The 15,336-nt window shown below is 47.9% G+C and overlaps 1 protein-coding gene across 1 annotated transcript in view; it reads right to left on the reverse strand.

Annotated features, from left to right (window-relative positions):
• Positions 1 to 7,410, reverse strand: part of MEAK7 (MTOR associated protein, eak-7 homolog) — a 29,166-nt gene extending 21,756 nt beyond the window's left edge. Inside the window, exon 1 of the mRNA XM_082677977.1 lies at positions 7,380 to 7,410. The gene's annotated coding sequence lies outside the window, so the exon portion shown is untranslated. The remainder of the gene's footprint in view (positions 1 to 7,379) is intronic.
• Positions 7,411 to 15,336: the final 7,926 nt, after the last annotated feature.

A 15,336-nucleotide genomic window follows, 5' to 3' on the forward strand; every position in this document is an offset into this window, starting at 1 on the left:
TTATTTTTTAAAAGTCTGAGTTGAAAAAATAATCTATAAGGCTGGATGATCACACACATTTTAAACAAATCAACACCCTGCAAATGTCACCTAGAGAGCAGACGTGCTATTAGACATGTTTTTCCCTTTGTGATCCTGGCTCCACCTGGCTGGCGGTACGGTCTTGGGCAAGCGACCAAAACTCTCTGTGCCCCAGTTTCCTCGTTTGTAAAATGGGAATGATCACAGCCCAACCTCAGGCGGCTGTGATCATGGTTGGCCAAAGCCGTGAGACCAGGGCTTCCCCGGTGGCGCAGCGGTTAAGAACCCACCTGCCAATGCAGCGGACACAGGTTTGAGCCCTGGTCCGGGAAGATCCCACATGCCGCAGAGCAACTAAGCCCGTGCGCCACAACTACTGAGCCTGTGCTCTAGAGCCCACGAGCCACAACTACTGAGCCCCCATGCCACAACTACTGAAGCCCGTGCACCTAGAGCCCATGCTCCACAAAAAGAGAAGCCACCACAATGAGAAGCCCGCACACCACAACAAACAGTAGCCCCCACTCGCCGCTACTGGAGAAAGCCCGCATGCAGCAACGAAGACCCAATGCAGCCAAAAATAAATAAATAACATTAATTTATTAAAAAATAAAGAAGTAAATAACATACAAAGGAATTCCCATAACGTTATCAGCTGATTTTTCAGCCGAAACTCTGCAGGCCAGAAGGGAGTGGCAGGATATACTTAAAGTGATGAAAGAGAAAAACCTACAACCAAGATTACCCAGCAAGGATCTCATTCAGATTCAAGGGAGAAATCAAAAGCTTTTCAGACAAGCAAAAGCTAAGAGAATTCAGCACCACCGAACCAGCTTTACCACAAATGCTAAAGAAACTTCTCTAGGAGGGAAACACAAGAGAAGAAAAGATCTACAAAAACAAACCCAAAACAATTAAGAAAATGGTCATAGGAACATACATATCAATAACAACCTTGAGCGTAAATGGATTAAATGCCCCAACCAAAAGATACAGACTGGCTGAATGGATACAAAAACAAGACCCAAATATATGCTGTCTACAAGAGACCCACTTCAGACCTAGAGACACATACAGACTGAAGGTGAAGGGATGGAAAAAGGATATTCCTTGCAAATGGAAATCAAAAGAAAGCTGGAGAAGCAATACTCATATCCAATAAAATAGACTTTAACATAAAGACTGTTACAAGAGACAAGGAAGGACACTACATAATGATCAAAGGATCAATCCAAGAAGAAGATATAACAACTATAAATGTTTACGCACCCAACACAGGAGCACCTCAATACATAAGGCAAATGCTAACAACCATGAAAGCAGAAATCAACAGTAACACAATAATAGTAGGGGACTTTAACACGCCACTTACACCAATGGACAAATCATCCAAACAGAAAATAAATACGGAAACACAAGCTTTAAATGACACAATAGAACAGTTAGATTTAACTGATATTTATAGAACATTCTACCCAAAAGTGGCAGAATACACTTTTTTCTCAAGTGCACATGGAACAGTCTCCAGGATAGATCACATCTTGGGTCACAAATCAAGCCTCAGAAAATTTAAGAAAATTGAAATCGTATCAAGCATCTTTCCTAACCACAACATTATGAGATTGGAAATCAATTACAGGAAAAAAACTGTAAAAAACACAAATACATGGAGACTAAACAGTGTGCTACTAAATAACCAAGAGATCACTGAAGAAATCAAAGAAGAAATAAAAAAAAAAAACAACATAGAAACAAATGACAATGAAAACATGACGACCCAAAACCTATGGGACACAGCAAAACCAGTTCAGGGAAGTCTATAGCAATTCAATCTCACCTCAAGAAACAAGAAAAATCTCAAATAAACAATCTAACCCTACACATAAAACAACTAGAGAGGGGCTTCCCTGGTGGCACAGTGGTTGAGAATCTGCCTGCCAATGCAGGGGACACGGGTTCGAGCCCTGGTCTGCGAAGATCCCACATGCCGTGGAGCAACTGGGCCCGTGAGCCACAACTACTGAGCCTGCGCGTCTGGAGCCTGTGCTCTGCAACAAGAGAGGCCCCGATAGTGAGAGGCCCACGCACCGCGATGAAGAGTGGCCCCGCTTGCCACAACTAGAGAAAGCCCTCGCACAGAAACGAAGACCCAACACAGCCCTAAATTAATTAATTAATTAATTAATAAAAAAAAACAAACAACTAGAGAAAGAAAAACAAAGAAAACCCAAAGTCAGTAGAAGGAAAGAAATCATAAAAATCAGAGGAGAAATAAATGAAATAGAAACAAACAAAAGAGCAAAGATCAATAAAACTAAAAGCTGGTTCTTGGAGAAGGTAAACAAAATTGATAAACCCTTAGCCACACTCATCAAGGAAAAAAGGGAGAGGATGCAAATCAATAAAATTAGAAATGAAAAAGGAGAAATCACAATTGATACTGCAGAAATACAAAGGATTACAAGAGATTACTACAAAGAACTATATGCCAATAAAATGGACAACCACGAAGAAATGGACAAATTCTTGGAAAGGTACAATTTTCCAAGACTGAACCAGGAAGAATTAGAAAATATATCTTAAAAAACATAACTATTTTTGATAAAAAATATACCTATCACAAGAAATGAAATTTTAACTGTAATTAAAAATCTTCCACCAAACAAAGGTCCAGGACCAGATGGCTTCAGAGGCAAATTCTATCAAACACTTAGAGTAGAGCTAACACCTAATCATTCTCAAACTCTTCCAAAAAATTGCAGAGGGGGAAACACTCCCAAATTCATTCTATGAAGCCACCTTCACCCTGATACCAAAACTAGGAAAAGATATCACAAAAAAAGAAAATTACAGACCAATATCACTGATGAATATAGATGCAAAAATCCTGAACAAAATACTAGCAAACAGAATCCAACAGCACATTAAAAGGATCATAAACTATGATTAAGTGGGATTTATCCCAGAGATGCAAAGATTCTTCAATATATGCAAATCAATCAATGGGATACACCACACATTAACAAATTAAGGAATAAAAACCATATGATAATCTCAACAGATGTAGAAAAGGTTTTTGACAAAATTCAACACCCATTTATGATAAAAACTCTCCAGAAAATGGGCAAAGAGGGAACCTACCTCAACATAATAAAGGCCATATATGACAGACCCACAGCAAGCATCATACTCAATGATGAAAAACTGAAAGCATTTCCTCTAAGATCAGGAAAAAGACAAGGATGTCCACTCTCACCACTCTTATTCAACATATTTTGGAAGTCCTAGCCACGGCAATCAGAGAAGAAAAAGAAATAAAAGGAATACAAATTGGAAAAGAAGAAGTAAAACTGTCACTGTTTGCAGATGACATGATACTATACATAGAGAATCCTAAAGATGCTACCAGAAAACTACTGGAGCTAATCAATGAATTTGGTAAGGTTGCAAGATACAAAATTAATGCACAGAAATCTCTGGCATTCCTATACACCAACAACGAAAAATCAGAAAGAGAAATTAAGGAAACAATCCCATTTACCATCTCAACAAAAAGAATAAAATACCTCGGAATAAACCTGCCTAAAGAGGCGAAAGATTTGTACTCAGAAAACTATAAAACACTGACGAAAGAAATCAAAGATGACATAAACAGATGGAGAAATATACCATGTTCTTGGATTGAAAGAATCAATATTGTGAAAATGACTATACTACCCAAAGCAATCTACAGATTCAATGCAATCCCTATCAAACTACCAGTGGCATTCTTCACAGAATTAGAATGCCATTACAATTCGTATGGAAACACAAAAGACCCCGAATAGCCAAAGCAATATTGAGAAAGAAAAACAGAGTGGGAAGGATCAGGCTCCCCGACTTCAAACTATACCACAAAGCTACAGTAATCAAGACAGTATGGTACTGGCACAAAAACAGAAATATAGATCAATGGTACACGACAGAATGCCCAGAGATAAACCCACGCACATATGGGCACCTAATTTACAACAAAGGAGGCAAGAACATACAATGGAGAAAAGACAGCCTCTTCAATAAGTGGTGCAGGGAAAATTGGACAGCTACATGTAAAAGAATGAAATACACTCCCTACCACCATACACAAAAATAAACTCCAAATGGATTAAAGACCTAAATGTAAGGCCAGACACTATAAAACTCTTAGAGGGAAACATAGGAAAAACACTCTTTGACATAAACCACAGCAAGATCATTTTTGACCCACCTCCCAGAGAAATGGAAATAAAAACAAAAATAAACAAATGAGACTTAATTAAACTTAAAAGCTTTTACACAGCAAAGGAAACAGTACACAAGACAAAAAGACAACCCTCAGAATGGGAGAAAATATTTGCAAATGAAACAACAGACAAAGGATTAATCTCGAAATATACACACAGCTCATGGAGCTCAATATCAAAAAAACAAACAATCCAATTAAAAAATGGACGGAAAACCTAAACAGACATTTCACCAAGGAAGGCATACAGATGGCCAAGAGGCACGTGAAAAGATGCTCAACATCACTAATTATTAGAGAAATGCAAATCAAAACTACAATGAGGTATCACCTCACGCCGGTCAGAATGGCTATTAACAAAAAATTTAGAAACAATAAATGCTGGGAAAGGTTTGGTGAAAACGGAACCCTCCTGCACTGTCGGTGGGAATGTAAATTGATACAACCACTATGGAAAACAGTATGGAGGTTCCTTAAAAAACTAAAAATCGTATTACCATATGACCCAGCAATCCCACTACTGGGCATATATCCTGAGAAAACCATGATTCAGAAAGAGACATGTACCACAATGTTCACTGCAGCACTATTTGTAATAGCCAGGACATGGAAGCAACCTAAGTGTCCATCGACAGAGAATGGATAAAGAAGATGTGGCACATAGATACAATGCAATATTAGTCAGTCATAAAAAGAAACGAAATTGAGATATTTGTAGTGAGGTAGATGGACCGAAAGTCTGTCATAGAGTGAAGTAAGTCAGAAAGAGAAAAACAAATACTGTAATCTAACGCATATATATGGAATCTAAAAAAAAAAAAAAAATGGTACTGATGAACCTAGCTGCATGGCAGGAATAAAGAGGTAGACATAGAGAATGGACTTGAGGACACAGGGTGGGAGAGGGAAGCTGGGGCAAAGTGAGAGTAGCATTGACATATATACACTACCAAATGTAAAATAGCTAGTGGGAAGCAGCAGCATAGCACAGGGAGATGGGCTCGGTGCTCTGTGATGACCTACAGGGGTGGGATAGGCAGGGTGGGAGGGAGGCTCAAGAGGGAGGGGATATAGGGACATATGTATGCATATGGCTGATTCACTTTGGTGTACAACAGAAACTGTATTGTAAAGCGATTATTCCCCCCAAAAGATCTATTTATAAAATCAAAAGATAAAAAAAATAAACTCCAGGTACCAAAAAAAAAAGTGAACAATTCAGTGGCATTTGGGACATTCACAACATTGTGAGACCACCACCTTTATCTAGCTCTAAAACGTTTCCATCACCCCAAAAGACAGCCCACACCCATGAGCGGTTATTCCCCATCCCCGATCCCTCAGCCCCTGGCAACCACTAATGCGCTTTCTCTGTGGATTTGCCTATTTCGAACATTTCATGTAAATGAAATCATCCAGTACATGGTCTTTGGGGTCTGGCTTTTTTCACTCAGCATAATGTTTTAAAATTTCATCTGCATGGTGGCACGATCAGTACTTCACTCCTTCTTATGGGTGAATAATAATTATGGTAGATGGAGATGCCGTCTTTGGTTTATCCATTCGTCTGCTGATGGACATTGGGGGCTGTTTCTATCCTTTGGGTGTTGTGAACAGTGCTGCTGTGAACATATGTGTACATGTACTTGTCTGAGTCCCTGCTTTCAAATTTGGGAGCGGCAGGTGCTATATCTAGGAATGGAATTGCTGGCTTGTATAATCTGATGTTCACTTTCTGAGGAATTGCCAAACTATTTTGTTTTATATTCCCAGCAGGAAAGCATGAGGGTTCCGATTTCTCCATATCCTCTCTGACATTCTTGCTATTTTTCCAGCTTTTTAATCCAGCCATCCTGGCAGGGGTGCCCATCTGCCCCAAACAGGAAGCGTCCAGCAGAGGGCTCCTTGGACAGGAGCTGTAGCACACTTGCAAAGGCTGCTGGAAACGGGTGCTTGTGCAGCCCAGTTTGGGGCTATCACTCACAGGCCACCTGATCTAACTGGTTCCAATTCTCAAGTTTTTCAGCAGCCTAAGAGCCAAGAAGGAAAACTTCCAGCCCGGGGCTCAAGGTCCAGCCTGCGTGAGGCTGTCTTCATGTCTAAGATACAGCGAGTGGCACCACCGGGTGCCTGGTCCCCTCCAGGGGGCACAGCCCAAGCAGCCATACCAAGGCAGACCCGTCTTGTTTGTCAACTTTTCTAAGAGCCCCAAGAAACAACCTGATCACGTAGGACTGGATGAGGAGACGAGCCATCATCATTTGATTTTTAAGTACCTGCCACTTCCGGAAGAGAGTAGGAAAGAGTGCCAAGCAAAGGCAGAAAGAAGGTACGAACATCACTGACACTGCAGTTAATTTAATATATTCTGCCAACTGCCAAGCCATGCTCTTAGTATTAAGTGTCTGAAAGCCACGCCTAAGAGAAATCACAATAGAAAATAGGTCGGTGCCCCCTGGCTATCGACAAGCAGGAGTACGCGTGTGGTCAGAGCTGCATTTCCAACCCAAGGCAGCGAGGAAGCGCGGGGTCTCGGTGAGAGTGTGAAGGGGGCTGCTTTCTTGGAAGGCTCAAAGAAGGGGTTGATGCCATTCAGTGACTGGGTAGCTTAATCCTTCTCATCGAGGATGCAGGAGGAACAGAGAAGGGCTAGGGTGATAATCAAGAAGGACGCTGCACTGTTCTGTGGACCCGAAAGCAGGCCGCAGGTTATCCTGGGACCCCGCACAGTGACCTGATCTGTCTACACAGCATGATTTTGCTTTCACTGGGTTCACCCCCGCTTTGCTTCCATTAGCGATACATCACGATAGCTTTAGTCAACAGTATTTTTAGAGTCATACCCTTCCAACCAGGGAAATTCAAGATTCTCTCAAAATCTGTGTTAATTTGTCAAGTCACCAAAAGATCTGTCACACAACTCTCCCTGCGTCCCTCCCTTGTTATCCTGCTGAAATCCTGGAAATGGTAAATGAATTAAAATGTACCCTAGTGAAATCTATTTCGTTCTCAGGGTCTTCCTAGCAAAGATCACCACGTTTTTTCACTTCATCTAGAAAACCTTAAGGTTTGTGACATGAGAAGGCCCCTGACTCACCTCAACTCTGGAAGAGATGGCGGCCTTTTGAACACCTGCGGGGAAAGGTTTCTGAGATGTCAGCACAGCTTCATATCAGAGCTGGACCCTCCAGGCCGGTGACAGCCGTGCCCACCCGGGTGGGCTCCCAAGGCCGACCTGGCGGATGCGTGTGGTCCCCTCGGAACGTCAGACACCAGTCTCTGTGGACAGTTCCCTTCTGCCCGTTGTCTGGCTCAGAGGACCCTCATGTCCACCTCTGCAGCCCTCATCATCTACTCAGCCTCAGGTTCCACGACTACCCAGCATTCCTGACTTTCCTAGAACCGACTGCTGCCTTAACTGACGGGGACACAGGTCCCTCCTTACCCACTCTGCTTGCGCGGCACCCACACCTGCACGCCTGACTCACCCACCGCAGAATCGGAATGCCATTAAAGAGACGGCCGCACGGCCACCTGGCCAGCACCTGAGTCAGCCTGGTACACGCAGGCACGGGGACGTGCCGGTCCAACGGCTATGTTGTTCCCCACCCACCCCTCGGGTGGACGGCCTGTTCTCTCACCAGCTCGTGAGATCCCGTGTGCTCACTCCAGGAGGTCGGCCTTGCCTGGGTCCCTCACGTTCGGGCCCCCTGGGACTCACTCCCAGACCCCAGGCACTCAGGGCCCCTTGGATCAGTGCCACTCACTCCACCACCCATGACCAGTCCCCTGCCCACCTCTGTACCCCATGGCCCACCAGGCCTGGGCCACCAGGGAGAGCTCACAGCAAGGACAGGGGCTCCATCTAAATGCCGCACCTCAAACTCCCCACATCCTGGGAAAACATCCTTCCTTCTCAAAACCAAGGAATCGCTCGACCGGGGGATACCAGCCTCTTTTAGGGGCACGTCTGGGGCTAAGAGGCTGCCAACACGTAAATGCTTCTCCTCAGTCATTCCCAGATGCTCCATGACTGAGCAATCAGGGCGACCAGGGGCAGTGCACTGAGAGGTCACGGGGCCTGCCCCCTCCAGCACACTGGCCTTCCTGACATCAGCACATGCATCTAATTCCTTCAACAGATAACTCAGTGTCTCCTAGGCCAGGCCCCGTCAGAGGGAAAGCAGACAGAAGCCTCAGAAAGGCCCAGGGCCTGCAGGAGCGTCCCGTCCAGCAAATGCTGCGGGGATCGGCAGGGATGGAGCGAGAGTGGAAAATGTCCCAAAGGACATGTTCTGGCTGGGTTTTCCGGCACCCACAGGTGGTTCACCCAGGAAGCAGGGACAGTGCACACAAAGGTGCAGGGTGACACCGACATCGTCCAGGCGAGGTCTGGTGTGCGGAGGGAGCCAGAGGGGTCTACAGAGCAAGGCGGCCTCATCTGCCTCCACCCAGCCACTCACTTCCAGCCCATCCCAGCCCCCTCCTCTGTCCCACCGGAAACAGGCTCCTCCACTGTTGTCTGGAAACAGCAGCCTGGCCTCCTCAGGGTCCAAATGCCTTCGAGAAAGGACCAGAGCTGGGCGAGGTGCCCACAGGGAGGACCATAGGGCAGAAATGCACAGGAGACGTGCGGCCCATCGGCATGCATGCGGTAGGCTCAGGGCGGCCCCTGGAAGAGATGCCAGGGAAGGCCCAGAAGCAGGGCAGCTGGCAACACTGGCTTTTCTTCTAGGAGGAGGAACTGCTACACCCTCAAGCAGGAGCCACCGGCCTGGAGCCAACAAAAGGTGGAAGGAAGGGCAGCCTCTCAGACCATGCCCCAGGCCCCTGGCCCACCATTCTCGGTGTCCGCAGGGCGCTGGTAAGAGGACACATCTATAGACAGCTCCAAGGACAGCCCGCTCCTGTTAAAGAGCTCCACACGGCGGGATGAAGTAATGGCAGTGGTACAGCGTCCCCAAGTTCCTCCAGCCTGGACTCCATCGTTTTATCAGGCCTGAAATCTCTTTAATCAACTTTGGGGAGGAACTGAAGGCCTTTGATGCGTCCTTACTTCTCCCCAGATGCATATTCCTGAACTTTCTTTCAGTCCCTGGCCATGGTTTTCTCACGGGACTGTCCTGGGTGCACCTCGATATGTGCCACAGGCTTTTTTTTCCGGGCAAGCTGTGCATAAAACAACCCAACGCTGGCCTGAGTCTCCTGCAGGTTTACATATATCACATTCTCTTTCAAGAGGACGCGCCTCAGTGTTCCTTTAAGATTGCTAACCCCAGCGGTTCTCAACTGGGGGCGGTTCTGTCTGCCGGGGGGACAGCTGGCAATGATGTCTGGTTGTCACGACCAGGGAGAGGGGTGCTGCTGGCATCTAGAGGATAACAACCAGGGGTGCTGCTAAATACCCTACAACGCACAGGACAGCCCCCCCTGAACAAAGAAGTCCCTGGCCCCAAATGTGAGTAGGACTGAGAATGAGAAACTGGCTTCCAAAGATGCAGGGCCGTGGGGCAGAGCGGGAGGGTGGGCACTGAAGTGCGCTGGTATCCAGGCGGTGTAAGCAAAGGTGCACAGATCCGAGTCCAAGCTCTGACACTGGTCGGTGCTAAGACTGAGGGCAAGTTATGAAGGCTTTTCCAACCCTAGTAAAACAGGGCCAGTGCCACCAGCCCTGTAATGAGGGGAAAGGATTAAATGAGGCAGCATCGGGCATTTATCAATAATTCGGCTTTCTGGAGGCCAGAGGAGGAGACACATGAGCCCAAGGCAACAGAAGGTTTCTTGCCTTGGAACAAAACAGGCCAGCTTGGAAGGAACAAACTCCCCAGGGCTAGGGAGGGAGCCAGGAGCTGTTTTTCTGCAGAATCGGCCGCAGTTCCTGCTGGCATCCTAGCATGGCTCAGGCACCTCTTTTCAGAGCCTCTCTGAGGACTCCTGTCCTCGAGGGACACCCTGGACTCTCCACCTCCAAGGGGCCACAGTCCTGGGAGCAGCAATCTGGCCCTCAGTACGCCCCTTCTGCGAAGACTCCCAGCCCCTCATCTGCTTCAAGCTTTGTTTACATCCCAGAACCTTCCGCGAAGGGTCAGCTTGAGCCTGGGCCAGCCGCCAGCTGTGCAGAGTCCCTGCTAGCCAGAAGGTGACCTGTCCCGCTCCTGCCCTGTGCTGGCTTCCCTCCCTCCAGGGAGCCCCAGTGGCTCATCTGCAGGGTGTCAGCCTAGGAGCACTTTCTTCTCTCCCCTCTGCCCTAAATTTAGCCATCAGCTCCACTCTCCGGGGACAAAGTGAGTAGGCTGTGGTCATTAGAGAGACCGCCCCAGCCCGGCACACACTCCAGTACAGCCCCCTGCCTCGCCTCCTCCCGCCGACGCTCCCCAGTTCTTCCTGCGTCTCTACAGCTCTCTCTCGCTTTCCCTTCTGACAGCGGGCCTCCACCCTGAGAACCCTCGGGTAAGAATCTGCCGGAACCCTCCGATCTCAACCACACGGCAAGCAGAATGTGAGGAGTGATTCTGTGCTCCAACACGCGGAGAGACTCTTCCTCCCTCGCAGCTATCCCCCCCACCACTCCCCACCCCGCCGCTGGGCAGAGAGGCACGGGCTGCCAGGGAGGGGCAGGGCCCAGGTCCACTCTGGCACCATTCGTTCCCAGGACCAGGGTCATCGCCCCCAACCCTAAGTTGGCCAGGCTGCTCCCTCCAGGCCTCCTGACCAACGACCTTCCCCCTCCCACACCCCCACCCTTCCTCCCACCGAAGCCGTCACCCTCAGCCCCAGAGCCGACCCGACCTGCCTTTCCGGTTGCGGTCCACAGGTGCTCCTCTAGAGCCGCCCACCCCGTTGCCAGGCGACAGCGCTGACGGACGGCTATCTGCCCCAATCGCAGAAGCGGAAGTCTAGGGGCGGAGCCTCATAAAGAATTCAGCCAATGGATATGCACCTCATGGGGAGCCGGCCAGGCGCAGAAGGGTAAGGGCGGGGCCGTGGGCGGGGCCGGATGCAGGAAGGAAGGAGGTGGGATTCCTGGGGAGCCGCCGTGGGAGGAGCTGGAAAAGGCGCTAGAGGCGGAACTGGGAAAGAGAGTGGCTGAGGATTCATGGGAGGAGCCAGGGAGGAGCACCCGGGGAGGGAGGGGTTGTCTGGCCTCGGGTAAAGTAGCTGGGCCTTGGGAGTACGGGGTGTGGCCGGGATGAGGACGGAGCTGGGAGAGAGGAGAGCGGGCCTAAGTGAGACCCAGCGAGAGACGAGAAAGGCAGGTAACCCAGCCGCGGGACCCTCCACTACTGAGGCCTCCATGGATTAAGACCCAGGCAACCCTCCTCTGGCACCCCTCTCCCTTCCCCAAATAATCTGGGCGCAGCCTCGCATCCCAGGGCCCGGGCTCCTGCCTACCCCCCACCCCCGCTTCTGCCCCTCCGCAGCCCAGCCCCTCTCTCTTCCTGGGAGCCCTCACTTCTGTCTTGGTTCTCTGACCCCCAGTCCTTTCCAGTGGCATTTCAACGTGCTTAAGTCTGTCCAGTCTAGATAAATAAACTCACCTAGACCCTCAGGCCTTCTCCAGCTTCTCCCATCCCATCCTCAACCCCTCGACCCCAGCTTCACTCCAAAATGTCTCAGGACTGTTGTCCGGATTTATAAACCTTCCATTCGCTCCCCAAACCACTGAAACCTGGCCCCAGGGGCTCTGTCACTAAATCCATGGGGCACTTTCAGTCCTTACATGCAGGGGTTCACAGTCAGCCTTATTAAAACTCTCCTTCCTGGGCATCTAGGTCACTCAGCCCTGGCTTTTCTCCCCTCCCTCCCTGGTAGTTTTCACGCTACGCATCCTCCCTGAGATTAATTCCTTCCTCCTGTCTTCCTGGTGACTTCACTTCCCACCTGTCTGCTCTGCTGACCCCCAAACCTGCACGTCCACCTGGTGGTCTAGACTGCACTCTGACCCTTAACACCCATCAGGTTGCATCTCAAACTCAGCCCAGCCAAATCCAAACTCTTCCCTCCAAAACTGCATCTCCTATTTACTTCCTTCCTGAGGGCCGTCCACCACCTTCCAGGCCCAAGTCAGAGAACTGGAACCATCCTGGATGCTTCCTCCTCCTTCTCTCTCCATGTTCCATTACTTACTAAATCTGTTTTACCCCCAAGATCTGGCCTGCATCCACCCACTTCCCTCCATGTCCCCAGGGCCCCCTGTCTGGGCCAGACCCCAATAACAGCCTCCTTGCCTCCTCCAACCCATCTCCCAGCCAGAACCAATGGAACAGTTAGCACAGAAACCTTCCTCCTGCCCCCAAGACTGAGAAATGGCAGCACAGGATCAAGCAGAGTAACAGACACAGATGAAACCAGCTGGTGGGTTTTGCTGTCCTCAAGTTCACGAGGAACAACATTTCTCAAGGACACTCAGCTGCAGCTGTAAAGTGTCATAATCACCCCCTTTTTTGTGTAGTGACTGTTTTACTCAAAAAGAACTTTGAACTGTAAAATCATAGATGAGCAGAAACTTCACTGAAATTATATCACTCAGAATGAAACTTCCTGCTCCCGCCTGAGAATTTAAGTCAACTTTGATGGAGAAGCAGCCTGGATTTTCAACCCAGGTGCAGATCCATATAAATGGTTTCTGGACATGATGGTCCATTGCCCTCCTAACTCTGTGGTTCCCAAGGGGACAGGAGCCGAGTCTACACTGCAGCCCAGGCCAGATGCTGGCCGCTTCCCACACAGCCCTGTTTGGCCCTGAGCCTGTTGAAACGCTGCTTCTCTTAAGTTTCACCCAAACCCCACCTTTCCACAAAGTCCTATGAAATCTGTCTTTGCCTTTGTCAGTTTGAGCTGCCCAGGGCTCCCAGTGTGCTGGGTGAACAGGCCTGATTTGTCAGACTACGGGTTGACCTTGGTGGTCCTGGGCCTGTGGGGCTAGGACAGCTGTAAGGTCCCAAGGGCAAGGGCAGTGCTGGTCACAGGTCCCCAGATCGTACTGAGCACCTGCTATACACATGCCAGGCCTGGTGATACAGCAGTGAGCATTACAGTCCCTGCCCTCAGTCTTCTAGTCCTTTATCATTCAGTTCCACCTGCTGAATGAGTGGGGAGGAGCATGATTAAATTGAGGGGAGGGGATGGTTGGCGGGTTTCTGGCTGCAGAGGAGAGGCTGGGGAAGATAAGAGGGAGAAAAACCAGGACGGTGAGAAGCTACGGCGGGAAAATAGATGGGATATTAAAAAATACACAGAGACTTCAAGGCTTAAAAAGAATTCAGAGCTGGAGAACAGTATGGAGGTTCCTTAAAAAACTAAAAGTAGAGTTGCCATGTGATCCAGCAATCCCACTCCTGGGCATATATCCATAGAAAACTATAATTCGAGAAGATACATGCATGCCTACGTTCATAACGGCGCTATTTACAATAGCCAAGACATGGAAGCAACCTAAGTGTCCATCAACAGAGGAATGGATAAAGAAGATGTAGTGTACATATATACATATACATACATATACAATGGAATTTACTAAGCCACAAAACGAATGAAATAATGCCATTTGCAGCAACATGGATGGACCTAGAGATTATCATACTAAGTGAAGTAAGCCAGACAGAGAAAGACAGATATCATATGATATTGCTTATATGTGGAATCTTAAAAAAAAAAAAAAGTACAAATGAACTTATTTACAAAACAGAAATAGACACACAGACATAGAAAACAAACTTATGGTTACCAAAGGGGAAGGGAGGGGAGGGATAAACTAGGAGTTTGGGATTAACAGACATATACCACTATATATAAAATAGAAAACCAACAAGGACCTACGATATAGCACAGGGAACTATACTCAATATTTTGTAATAATCTATAAGGGAAAAGAATCTGCAAAAGAATATATATATATATATCTGAATCACTTTGCTGTACACCTGAAACTAACACGACATTTTAGTCAACTGTACTTCAATTAAAAAAAAAAAAACTCAGAGGCCATCTGAACATTTTCCTTTTTTGTGTCAAGGGACTACTGCCTTCCAGACTCTTTCTGTTCACCCTCGTCCCCGCCGTTCCTGCCAATCGGGTGCTTCCTGGCCAGAGCCCCTTCTCGCCTGCTGCCTGGGGACTGCCTGGATGCTTCAGGCCCGCAAGGCACAGGCCCTCGTGGAGAGATGGGTCTGAGCACCGAGGCTGTCCCGTGGGAGCAAAGTGTTCCGCAGCCCAGGCGCCCTCACCCTCCTGGGCACGAGGGAGTAACCCCAGCTCTTCGTCTCCGCTCGCTCAGGTTTCTGCCGCCTGCAGCCAAGGGAGTGGAAGGATAAGATCCCCTGTACTTATGCGTGCAAACCTCGTGAGTATACTTTCAGGAATATCCGAGGTGGTGGCATTCTGTGCAAAAAGGCAATTTCCTAGAGGCCGGAGCATGCCCAGGGCAGGGGGCCAGGGGGCTATGGTGGTCCCAGGTGCAGGCAGTGGGGGGCAGCGGGGGCCCCCCGGCTGTAGAGATACCGACAATAAAACCAACTAAAAGTCGGTCTGCTTTTTATCCCCAAGCACCAGCAATTCTAAGCAACATCAAGTGACATCATTCTCCTCCCTGAAAAAGCCTTTTATTGGGCTAAGCACAAAACCAGGGGTTGGCAGACTTTTTCTGTCAAGGGCCCGACAGTAAATATTTTTGATTTTTCAAGCCATACCATCTCTGTCACAGCTACTCACAGCTCTTGTGGCACCAAAATACCCACAGGCAATAGAAGAACAGTTGGGCATGGCTGTTTATGTCACACATTTATGGACACAGAAATATGAATTTCACATCATTTTCACACATCATAAAATATTATTCTTCTGATTTTGTTTCCAACTGTTTAAAGTATGAAAGTCATTCTTAGCTCACTGGCTATATAAAAGCAGACAGTGGCTGGACTGCAGTTACTGTTACGGTTTTTTTTGTTTGGTTGGTTTATTTTTTACTAGCAGGATGAATTCTTAGAATTTAAAAAAAAAAAAAAAAAAAAAACTTTACCCAAAGAAGAAAGCTGTTTGCTACTTCAAATGTGCCA

This window comes from Grampus griseus (assembly GCF_964374135.1).
Source record: "Grampus griseus genome assembly, chromosome: 19".
Lineage (NCBI taxonomy): Eukaryota > Metazoa > Chordata > Mammalia > Artiodactyla > Delphinidae > Grampus > Grampus griseus.